Raw genomic sequence first — 12744 nt, 5'->3', positions numbered from 1 at the left:
AAAGCAGGAACTGGAACTGAATCTGAGACAGAACATATGTGTGTTAGAAACCCTTTCTTGCATATGTACCAAAAGGGCATCAGGTGGTCAGCAATGTGGGACAAGTGGGTTTGTCCGTCAGTTTTTGGAATTATAACTGTTGGGATAAAGCAGATCCATTTATTCTGCTTTCTGTGTCATGAGTCTATGTTATAAAATCATTTCTTTTTCTTTGAAGAGTTAGTGAGGCTACAGAGTTGTCTTTGCCAACCTGGTACCATCCGGATGCCTTGGGTCACTTCATCCTGATTCGTTTACATGACATTTTCAGGTAGATTGTACAACCTCAGCTGTTTGTCAAACATTCATTGTACTTTGTTTGCAGGAATGTTATACAATACCAAATGGAGCAATTGGGATTCCACATTTCCCAGTGTGCTCTCTTGCTACTCTTCATTTCACAGAAAGTATGATTTTGGTGGTGGCGGTGGGGAAGCTAGTTGAGCAAGGCTTCCCAATCTACTTGAATTTGCTGGTGTGAGACTGAATCCCACCTATAAAATAGTAACAGCCTGGAAGCAGCCTTGGACTACAACTCCCATCAGCACAAGCCAGCATAGTTGCAGTTCAATGCATCTGGAAAGCACCAGGCTGATGAAGAGTGCTATAGAAGAAACAAATTATTGGCTCCAAACTGAAAGTTGCCCCCCCCCCAAACAGTACACACTATACATTTAAAGCACATTCAAAGCTCATTCTTTTCCTCATAAAATCCTGGGTGCTGTAGTTAACTCCTCACAGATTACAATTCCCATCCAGCACTCCTTAACGAACCACAGTGCCCAGAATTCTTTGAGGGGTGTAATGTGCTCTGAATGTGTTTTAAAGGTAGATCGTGTATGAGAAGCTAGTTTCTCACCATTTCTCTGCATCCCTTTTCTGCCTTTGTTCATAACTCTCCACTTTCAGAGATCCTTCTTCTGTATGTATACACAGAGAAGAAATGGAGCAGGCTGCCAAAGGGCTCAGCTGCACAAATGGCATTCTAAAGCCACCACTTGCTGATTCAACAAACATCTTCCGTGTTTTCTTTTCATATCTGGCAATGGGCACAAGACCAGTAAACACAGAACAAATGAAAAATCTCTTGAATGCAAAAAGCACCTGCAAGTTTAGAAACCTCAAGCTCCGGCTTAAAATAGGCGAGGAAGTATTACTCAGAACGTCCACAAAGCCTTTTTGATGTGATCTGTAAACAAGGGAAATAGCCATAGCAGCAGCCAGCTGAACAGTATACCTAACATGACCACCTCCAACTTCAGTGGAAGCAACATGGGTGCAGTACATTGGGGCAGGGGCAGTATGTGAAGCCAACTGTGTCCCCTGGGAAACAGATAGTATATAGAGCACTGTCAGGTGCTGATTCAGTGAACCCCTTGCAGATCACATTATGTTCTTCCCATCAGCCAGAAGGGTTAGATGGAGCTTTGCCTTGCCAGAATGGAACTCCTGTCCTGCCCACCAGCCAGGATGCTGAGTAAACTAGTGTTCTCTGTAGCAGGCAGTGTTTGTGAGTCCACACACCCTTCATGGATGACACTTGGGAGCAGCTGGTCATTCTGAAGGTTAACCTTCATTTGCTGGAGTTCTTAGACATTTGGCATGGGGTGAGCTGCATACTGCCAAGTCTAGGGCAAGCATTGCTGCTGCTGCTGCCCACACAATGCCCCCCACTCACTGCTCCCAATGCCTCCTGCCTGAATATTGGCTTCCTCTATACTATATTATTTACTATTGTATTTAACAGGATTTGTTTGCACGGTTCATCAGAATTTACCTACAATATGAAATATACATTAAAAATACTGATAAAATCAGGTGTTGAAGTATACTGTATTATAGTCTCTGTGCCCAACAACTACCATGTTCTCTCACTCCTTCTCTCCCCCATTCCCCCCCCCCCAAATCTAGCACATTTCGCGTGTTGAAATACTCCTATGCCAAGCCAAAAGGCTGCCTGCTACCACCTAGTTTTTCTCTCTCCTAATCTGCACCCCACTTCAGTGGGGGCACACATTGAAACTCAAAGCACTGCTGTATCAGTGGATAGGGGCTCCTATGCATCTGCCTGCTAAATCTCTGCCTGTTTTTTTCTCCCAAACTGTACCAATATCTGGTCTTCTTAAACATTTCTGTGCCCACCTTGCTTATCTCTATCTTTTTTGGTATCAGGCCACCCTCAGGCACTCATATGTAGGAACCCTACAAAAGCTGGAATGTCTTCCTGCCAACCCTTCCCTCCTCGCTTGCTGTTTCTCTGCCCCCAAACACCGCCCATTTCAATGAGAGATCCTGGTGGCCGCTGTGACCATGTGCTCCTGTGCATGCCCACTGAATCTGTACCCAAGTACCAGGGTTCTTCTTGGCTCCATGAGCAAGAGATGCTACCCATACTCTGTAGATGCCTGTTTCAGAAAGGTCCCTGCTGCTCACTGCCTGATGGAGAGAGAGAGACTGTCCATTGTGACTTCACACTGATGCTGCTTGCCTGCAGGAGAGAGACCAGCCATTGTGTCCTCATGATGGTGCCTGATGGAGAGAGAGTTGTTATTGTGACCTCATGCTGCTGTTGCTAGCCTGAAGGAGAGAGATGCCCATTGTGACCTCACACTGATGCTGCTTGCCCGAAGGAAAGAGAGCAGTCATTGTGCCCTTATGCTGATACTGCAGGGGTGTCCAAACTTTTTTCAAAGAGGGCCAAATTTGATGAAGTGAACATGCGTGAGGGCCGACCAAAGTTGTTGTAGGGTTTTACCCCAAAGTTGTTGACCCTTTTAAAGGATTGAAGTGGTTGAGCTTTTTTTAGAATTTTACCACAAAGTTGTTAACCTTTAAAAAAAAAAAATTCCCCAGAGCTGTTCACCTTTTTTTAGGATTTCCCTCCAAAGTTGTTCACCTTCTTTTATGATTACTCACAGAATACTTTTCATATACCTTTTGGCTCAGATCGCAGGCAGCACAGAGGGAAAGAGGAACGGTGGATGGGAGTGAGAGATGACTGGTGAGAGGCAGTGCGAGCCAGATGGCGGGCGGGAGAGAAGGCTGAATGCCGGCTGCCTGCGCGAGCCAGCAGACTGCCAGGAGACAAGGGTGCACGTGAGAGCCAACAGGTGGATGGGACCTAGAGCCACACTCAGGGCGCCTGCGCAAGCCAGCCACCAACCGGGATAGAGAGGAGGGTGCATGTGCCAGACGACGGGTGGATGGGTCCTCAAGCCACGCGCAGGGCACATGTATGAACCAGCAAATGACCGGGGTAAAGAGCAAGACACATGCGCAAGCTGATGAGTGGGCAGCTCCAAGAGCCACACAGTGAGTGGCTGTGAGAGCTGACTGGCAGATGGGTTAGCAAGCTGCAGTGAATAACCGCCCAGTGGAACCACCGCCAGCGCTCACACCCTGGGAAGAAACTGCCTGTGGGGCTGGATTAAATTGACTGGCGGGCCAAATTTGGCCCACGGGCCGGACTTTGGACATACCTGGCTTAAGGAGAGAGACTAGTCTTTTAGGGACAAGAGAGTTCCCTGTGGGAGATAGGTTTTGCATCCAAAAGCATCTTTCCCAGGGCAACCATAATCAAAACAGCTCCCCAGGCAATCCAAAGGTAAGGGTCTTTGCTGCTTTGAGGGAGTGTCCCCATGAAAAATCCACAGACTCAGATTGGTTGAAAAATGAACCAAACTCCTTTTCACTTTGCGGTGGGGGGAAGAGGTCAGCTTATTTCTGAGCAAGTTCAGTGTGATCCATGGGCACATGATCATCTTTAACGATGAGCTTCTTTTTCAGCTAAACCACTTTCTCTGACTGCAGGTGAAAACTCACACAATGGAATGTTCCACCATACAAAATATTCCCTGCACACAGAAGTTAAGACCGTTTTCCTTAGTTTTCTGTCTCCAAAACACCAGCAAAGCTTTTAGCAAACAAAATTGGATTCTAACCTTTGACAGGAAAGATGAGGTTTGTGTCACTTAGAAAAGCTCCAAATATGTGTGCTTGATATTTCACTCTTTGTGGCATTTGTTGCCTCATGATCTGTCAGTTTGCCTAATGCTTCCAAGCAAAGATTTGTGAGACAATGAAATAGAATTAACTATGCAGCAATATTATACTATCAAATATCACAAGGGTGTTGAGTTTAGTATTCTTCAGCATGTCAACAGGCAGGTTAAAACAACATGAGCTGTATTTGTAGGATGTATGAATATCACGGGTGTGTGTGTAAAGAGAGCTATTGTAAGACAGATCTCTCATAAAAAAGTAGAACTTTTAAGTCCCAGAAATGGAAGACACCGAAGCACACAAACCCCTCATTGTGGTACAAGAATATGTGGACTTCGGCTATTGCAGAGAAATAACTCACAAATCACACATTTCTAAGGATAAAGAAGACCCAGAACATTTTAATGCCTTGGGTGGGTGATGTCAATTATTACGTATCAAATTAAGATATACAAAACTCGCACTGTGAAATTTGGCTTTCATGATATATTTTGCTGCTTTTATTTTTCTACATTATCTGCTCTCTGTTTATTTGGAACATGCAACCTCTGTACTGCTCCTATGTTTTGTAACTTTGATTGTGTTTTATTTTCTTTTTATCTTTGATCTTACATTGATAAAAAAAGCTTTATTAAAGAAAGGTAAACATCAGGGTTTTCATAGATTGTTGTCCAAGGCAGAACACAGCTCTCTGCTCCACCAAGCAGAATCAAAATCAAAAGCTTCTCTTATAAGTACAGAAATAGGGTTGCCATCTGTTTTGCGTCTCTGTGATGCACTTTGGGCAACACCCTGAGACCTCCATGGAGGGCAATTTAAAAATAAATAATAAACGAGGGTGATTTAAGCGCAAAACAATGTAAAAATGAATACAACCCAGGTGGTCAAGAAAGCCCAACAGAGACTCCATCTCCTCAGAGTATTGCGAAAGAATGATGTCAATCACCATTTGATGATCTCCTTCTACCGGTCAACAATAGAAAGTGTCCTTTCATGCTGCATCACAGTGTGGTACGCTGGTTTGACATCAACTGATAGGAAGTGCTTACAGAGTGTGGTGAATACAGCACACGATATTATGGGCTGTTCCGAGAATCCGCTGGATGAAATAGCGGAAGAACGTTGCCTCAGGAGAGTGAAGAAAATTCTTAGGGATGATTCACACCCTGACCAGCACTTTCCTGATCTCTTGCCCTCAGGCAGAAGGTATAGAAGCATGATTAGTCGCACCAACAGGGTAAAGAACAGCTTCTATCCGTGGGCTGTTAGGCTGCTGAATGAAAAGATAATAACAGGGCAACTGGCTTTCGGGTTTGGTGGGTGTGCGTCAGTAAATGAGGGGAATTAAGACTAAGAGAGCTGAGTGGGGGGTGCTCGTGTAATCTCATTGTATTCAAGTTGTACAAGTGACAATAAAGTATTTCAATTTCAAAACTCAAAGTAGACAAGGTGTGCTAGCTCTGAATTGGGAACCTTTGCTATTTTGTTTTTTCTCTCCAAAAGAACTGACAAAGATGTGGGGAATGATTTGGATTAGGGCACTGCAGGGAAGAGGGGATCTAACTCTTTGCCCTCCATGTCATAGCCCTGGTCCAAATCACTACACAAACGTACAGAGCTACTGGTCCTAGAGAGGAAAATGTACACGCTCAAGAAAAATGAAAAATGGTGTCAGTCCAGAAGTGGACTTCCAGCATCATGTCTAGTTTGAGTGTTAGGAGAGATGACTTTTGTATTTGTGATCGTTTGAGTTAACATATTTTCTGCAAATGTATATAACTGGAAAATGTGAAGATTTATTATTATTATTATTATTATTATTATTATTATTATTATTATTATTGCTGGAAGTGTTCCCCGCTAAATTAGTATTCGTCCTGATTTGTTTTCAGAGAAATTAAATAATTTTGGTTCTTAAATAAGTAGTCACTCCGATTTCTTTGTAGGGAGGCTAGATGATTTTGCATCAAAGCAGGGGTTGTTGTCCCACAGCTTCCAGGGTATTTTCCTGTCACTTTCCACATCACGAAACATCCAATACTTTCAGGAGCCCGGTTTGTTATGCGAAACCTCCCGATCAACTGTGATTAAGCTGCTTGAATCTGCTGGCAATTCCCGCTGAAAATAACAACAATCTGAAGCACCCAAAATCTCTCCCACTATGGCAAGACATATCGTACAACTATTTGAATGACAGTAACTATTTCTACAAGTGAACCAAAATAAGCATAGGCATATTTTATGCAAATCATGTTCATTTTTGGTGATGTGCAACTAGTTCCCCTACATTAAGATGTCCATTGCCTTCAAAAATAGATGCTGAACTAGGATCTGAGGTTATTCAAGACCTGTGTCCATTTTACATGTCGCTTCACTGGAAGAGCAGAGCTGTATCAGAGGCCAGCAATGAAGTTAAGAAGTTAAGAAGTTAAGAAATGTCCCCTAGTAGTTAACTTTCTCTGGCTTCTCCGGTTTCTCTCTCCTGCTCTTATATAACAGTTTGCTCAACAGCATCAAGGCACAACTGCTTTTGTCACACTTGATATGTTTTGCTCTTGTTTCCCAGGGTTTAATTAGTATAATTTCCACTTTTGCTACACCTTTTCTCCCTCCTCTTCCCTGCCACTGTCAGATGTGCAGATGGCACACGGCCAACTTAATTTTATTCGTTTCTCCAGTAGGAAAATGAGCAAAGTTACTCTGCGGAATAAATGAAAGAGGGGAAATGGCTCTTAACAATGCATCCTCTGGCACGACGCTACTATTTTAAAGAGATAAGGCTTTTTTCGATCAGTTTCCACGGATAATCAAATTATGTGTCTGCTGCAAAATCGGCATTCACATACCTAAAAATAATAATTTTAAGTATGTGCAGCTGCTGACTCTCTCACCTGTTTTAGAGTTATAAAAGTAAAAAACAAACAAACCCAAAAAAGTTTGTTGTTGTTTAGTTGTTTAGTCGTTTAGTCGTGTCTGACTCTTCGTGACCCCATGGACCAGAGCACACCAGGCACTCCTGTCTTCCACTGCCTCCCACAGTTTGGTCAAACTCATGCTGGTAGCTTCAAGAACACTGTCCAACCATCTCGTCCTCTGTCATTCCCTTGTCCTTGTGCCCTCCATCTTTCCCAACATCAGGGTCTTTTCCAGGGAGTCTTCTCTTCTCATGAGGTGGCCAAAGTATTGGAGCCTCAGCTTCACGATCTGTCCTTCCAGTGAGCACTCAGGGCTGATTTCCTTAAGAATGGATAGATTTGATCTTCTTGCAGCCCATGGGACTCTCAAGAGTCTCCTCCAGCACCATAATTCAAAAGCATCAATTCTTCGGCGATCAGCCTTCTTGATGGTCCAGCTCTCACTTCCATACATCACTACTGGGAAAATCATAGCTTTAACTATACAGACCTTTGTTGGCAAGGTGATGTCTTTGCTTTTTAAGATGCTTAAAGCAAAAAATATTTACTTCCCATGTTTAAAAGGAAGAGAAAGAGTTGGCACTGAAAGAGGTGGAAGCTGCCATGAGTAGAGCTATGGAGCTGAACTACTTTAAGCAGAAATGACTTTTTGTTCAGACTTGTCATAATTGGTTAGAGAATCAGCTTCAGATCCCTTGTCGGCTGCAATATATTCCAAAACCCAAGCATCTCAGAGTGACCTATTCCTTGCTTCAAAAATGCCAAAGCGTCTCCTTCCATCATTTTATGTAGATTGATGACATCATGGTGCCAGCTTGCAAGGCAGCATCGTTAACCCATGCAGAACACCTCTGTGAAAGGCCATATATCAGGCTTACTAATTACATTGGATAGAAATAAAATTATAGAGAGTCGTTAATGGAAAGCAATTAATATTGGTAACACTATTAGTTCAATATGACCTAGCATACTTCTGTGAACATGGTTGTTCACAGGATCATGGCTATTGAGAAGTGCAGACACATGTTGCAGTTATGGAGTGCTCCTGTTCACAAGTTCCAGTCCGGCATGATCTCGTCCAGAACACTTCCATTCCATTCCATTCCATCCCTCCTGCTCCTATCTTTCTGTTCCCCCTCCTCCAGCAGCCAGTGATCATTATGTGGCCACAGAGCATGTTCCATCGTCACTGGGCTGCTTTGGGGTCCCACCATGTTCCTTCAAGCTGGGTGATACCTCGCTGTGGCATGTGGATGGTGCTGATTTGGCTATGTAAGAACTGGCACTTGGCCAAATGAGTTGACTATTAGTATATACAAGTTGGGGATCACACTAAAATAGCACAGTATATCCATGTGTGTGTGTGTAGGTCATTCTTGTTGCCCTTTTCTGTACCTTCTCCCATTTCACAATGCCTTCCAGAAACTCAGGTAACAGGAACCACATACAATAATTCTAAATGTTGGAAATGGAAACCACAGATAATGTACAATGCCATTATTGTGTTTTCTGTTTTATTTTCATTCCTCTCTCTAATAAGCATTGACAGTGAATTTGCCTTTTTTGCTGTTATGGCAAGCTGAGCTCACATTTTCCATAAGCTTCCTACTGTGTTCTAAAATATTTCTTTCTTAGGAGCTTGCAGCCAGTTTAGACTTCATTAGCATATATGTAAAGCTGCTAGGGTTTGTGGTTTTTTGTTTTTTGTTTTTTGTTTTTTTAAAAATCTTAATCCCAGTGCACATCATATTGCCATTATGCAGCCGAATCATCCTGCTTGGAAAATCCTTTTACCAATGTATGTTTACTTAGAAGTAAACCCCTTTTAGTTTAGTTGGATTTATGCCCACATAAGTATGCATTGGATTGCAGCCTTAGAGTTTTTTACAGCCTGATTAGGATTTCATAATCTGACCTGCAAACATTTGGCTTCCTCACCTGAACATCCCCATGCAAATAGCCCTGCCTACTCAGTCCTCAGACTTCCCCTAATGAGCAGGGAATTTCTGCAGAGACCTTGCATGATTGGGGAACCAGCTTTATCAAGATTCCCGGTTGTGCAGAGGATTCTACTCATGTTGCCTTGATTCCAGATTATTTATGAACCATCTAACTATCCCAGGACAAATTATTGAACAAACCCACTAGGCGATAAATATGATAAATGATAAAAGGGCTTGTTAGTCTGCCTTGGACGCGGGTGGCGCTGTGGGTAAAAGCCTCAGTGCCTAGGGCTTGCCGATCGAAAGGTTGGCGGTTCGAATCCCCGCGGCGGGGTGCGCTCCCATTGCTTGGTCCCAGCGCCTGCCAACCTAGCAGTTCGAAAGTACCCCCGGGTGCAAGTAGATAAATAGGGACCGCTTACTGGCGGGAAGGTAAACGGCGTTTCCGTGTGCTGTACTGGCTCGCCAGATGCAGCTTTGTCACGCTGGCCACGTGACCCGGAAGTGTCTCCGGACAGCGCTGGCCCCTGGCCTCTTGAGTGAGATGGGCGCACAACCCTAGAGTCTGTCAAGACTGGCCCGTACGGGCAGGGGTACCTTTACCTTTTACCTTTAGTCTGCCTTAGTAGTGCTTTCTACTGCTGCTGCGCCTGTATCTCTTCCAGCAGCCTGAAATATAAGTTTATTAGATGAAAGTTTTCCTGACACGGAAAAAAAGCAAGTTGATGGTGAAAGCACTAGCAGTTCTATGTTTGGGACTACTGCAAAAGGCACAGCCTGGTAAAAGAAAAAGAAAAAGAAAGGTTGCAATATTGTCTGCCATGCAAAAGGAGAAGTGATTATGGTTGTTGCCTCCATTTCTGAGAGATACAGAGGATTTAACAGGGACATGACAAAGATGTATTCAGCAGACACTGCTTTTCTTGTGATGGGAAAATGTGAAGAGAAAGCAACACCTCTTTTCATTTCTCACTATCATGCAGCTAACAAAGGCACAGCAGCCTTTGTCAGGATGAAGGTGTCACCACAGCATTGATTACAGAAACGTCATCAGCATCATTGTCTACAGCCTGCACTTAATGCTGCTGGCACAGGAGTTTCATCCCCTGGATTGGCCAAGAACTGTTGTGAATGTAGCCCGTCCTACCTCCAAGGATCTGAAGGAAGGCTTTATGGGGTGGGTGTGAAATATTCCTTAAAACAACAAAACAGGTAATCTGAGATATAGTAAGTGGCCCAAGTCACCCAGTGAGTTTCAGGGACTAACAATAATTTATTTATTTTACTTATTCACTACATTTATATACAGTCTTTTCTTGCATACATTGTTCTTTCCCACTCAATTCTATCATCACAGCAAATCTGTGGAGCAGGTATGAATGGGTGGATATGTCAATTTTGGCTAGTTCCTCATTTTTCCAATCTTAAATTTGGTTCTCCACATTTCCACATCAGCTTGCTTAAAAAAAAAATGCCTCTGTGAAAATCCGTCAGTGTTTTCCCTACTACACACATGTTCAAATGCAATTTTTGCCTAATAGACACATTTTTGCAAAACATTTTCCCCTTTATGTATTGCCTTTGTCTATTCTTTGTTCACTAACATTTTTATGCACACTTTAGCCTACAATCTACAATTTTTTCCTTGACTGGAGAATTGCACTGCAAAATTCAAAGAAGTGCAAATTTCCAAAGACGGCTGCATTTGGGTTTGCATATTGTTTTGCAAAATTGCAAATTTGCTTAAGTTTGCCTTTAAGTAAGAATTGAGTGAAGTTTCTTTCCCATCCTTAGAAGTAAGTTAGGCTAAGAGGTGGTGACTAGCCCAAGGTCACCCAGTGAGCTTCATGTCCAAGTGTGGATTTGAACACAGGTCCGCCCAGACTTAGTCCAATACTCTAATCCCTACTCCACACTGGCTCTCTGAAGCCGATCGCCCAGATAAAAGCACAACATCCACTACACCATTAACTCCCCCAGCTTGTCTTTTTTATCCTTCCATTTCCCACTTCTCCTTTTTAGATGACCCCATTAGCTGCAAATAGGAAGATTAATTGGAGTAACTAGCCTGGGATGGAGCTCAGCAAGCCAAGCTCCGCAGCTGGGTATTGCTACTGCCCTATCTATGCTTGTCACTCACTATATCTCTCCAGTTGCTGTAGAGATTAAAGCTTTATTGCCTTTTCCCCAAGCATAAGATAAAAGCATCAAAGAACCCACAAAACCAACAATTTTGAGTTCTACCAGTTAGTGAAAGTGGACAATATAGATCAGAATGACAGTTGCATATTTCTTCTATTTGTCTTGATGAAACCAGTTTCTGTGTGCTGCCCTGATGTTCTACTCTGTTAACAGAACAATTACTGTATGAAGCTGCTTTATACTTATTCAGGTCCAAAGGCAAAAGGTCAGCACTATAATGTACAGCACAGCATAAGACCTTGATGGGCACACACACATTTATTCAGCTCGGGTCACCTCATGTAGATATCTTGAGCTCAAGAGAGTTCTTCGGTGCACCAAGTTGTTGCTGGATCATCTCTACAGGGCAGGTGCAAAACATTTTGCTGCACAAAGCAGACAAGATGGTGTCCATTTCCCATTCAAGGCACAGAAGCTGATTGGATTGGTAGATGAATCTTACTTCAGCACTGATGCTAGGATAGCCTCTTTCACCATATCTGAGGCAACGGGCTAGTTATACTGTGGGGAGGGGGCTTGGAGGGAGAGGACCTGTAGCATACACAGCTCTGTTCTCCAAATACATTTTTTGCTATTTCCTCCTTGGTGGAATAGGCTGTCTATATTAGTAATTGTTACTGAATGAGTGGGGCATGTGGAACCAGTTTGAATCCAAGAATTGTTCAATCAAATTTGTACTGATTTAAATGGTTGTCCTATGCAAATAAGGAGGCCCTCCCACACCTTCCTCCTCTGAGAGAAGTGGCAACTGGATGCCTCAAATCCAAAATGATAAACTAATGTAAAACTTGGATTATTTCAGAGGAAGAGAAATGAAATGATGTGATGTAGCTGGAGATTCAATGTGACCATTTCCCCCAATGTGCTGAATATATCAGTGAAATTTCATAACATCAACTAATTATGTTTTTGCTGTTTTCATAACACAGGGGTTGTGAAATTGTGGTCCTCCAGATGTTGCTCAACTACAGCTTCCATCATGCCTGTCCTTTGGCCCTCCAGGCTGGCCTAATGAAAGCTGGAATCTGCCAACAATGGGAGGGCCACAGGTTCCCCAACTCTGCCATAATGCTTTTAGAACTAGAACAAGAGTTGAGGGAAGGAATGGGAGGAGCTGTTATTTTTTTATTTTATCTCTAATTTTCCCAGTCTTAAATTCAGTTCTCACATCTCCAAATCAATTTGGGATTAAAGAAAAAAATCCTCATGAAAATTCATTATCACTTTACTACAAATTTCTCCTGATATAATGCATTTTTTTACATTATGTTCATTACTACTCTATGTGCATTTTAATGCACACTTTACCATAGTCGGTGCATTTTTACATGCACCACTTGGCTGGAGAACTGCATTTGCAATGGTCAGAGAGGCATGGATTTTGATTGATGGCTGTGTTCTGGTTTGTGTATTATTTCAGAAAGTGAGGATCAGGTAGGTTTGCCTTTAAGTGCAAACAGAATCAAATTTCTCCTTCATCCCTAGTTGGGATGTGTGTGTGTGTGTGTGTGTGTGTGTACAGAAAATGGACATCTGGGGGAAAAACAATTTCCTATGCAAGCTGGGAAACTGGCAAAAAGAATGAAAAAGCTAGAAGCTGGTGTGGTGACTGATAGCAAACACATTTCTTCGTGCAGTTCATA

The sequence above is a fragment of the Podarcis tiliguerta genome (assembly GCF_965153285.1).
Source record: "Podarcis tiliguerta genome assembly, chromosome: 2".
Taxonomy (NCBI): domain Eukaryota; kingdom Metazoa; phylum Chordata; class Lepidosauria; order Squamata; family Lacertidae; genus Podarcis; species Podarcis tiliguerta.
This window is presented reverse-complemented; position numbering follows the sequence as displayed.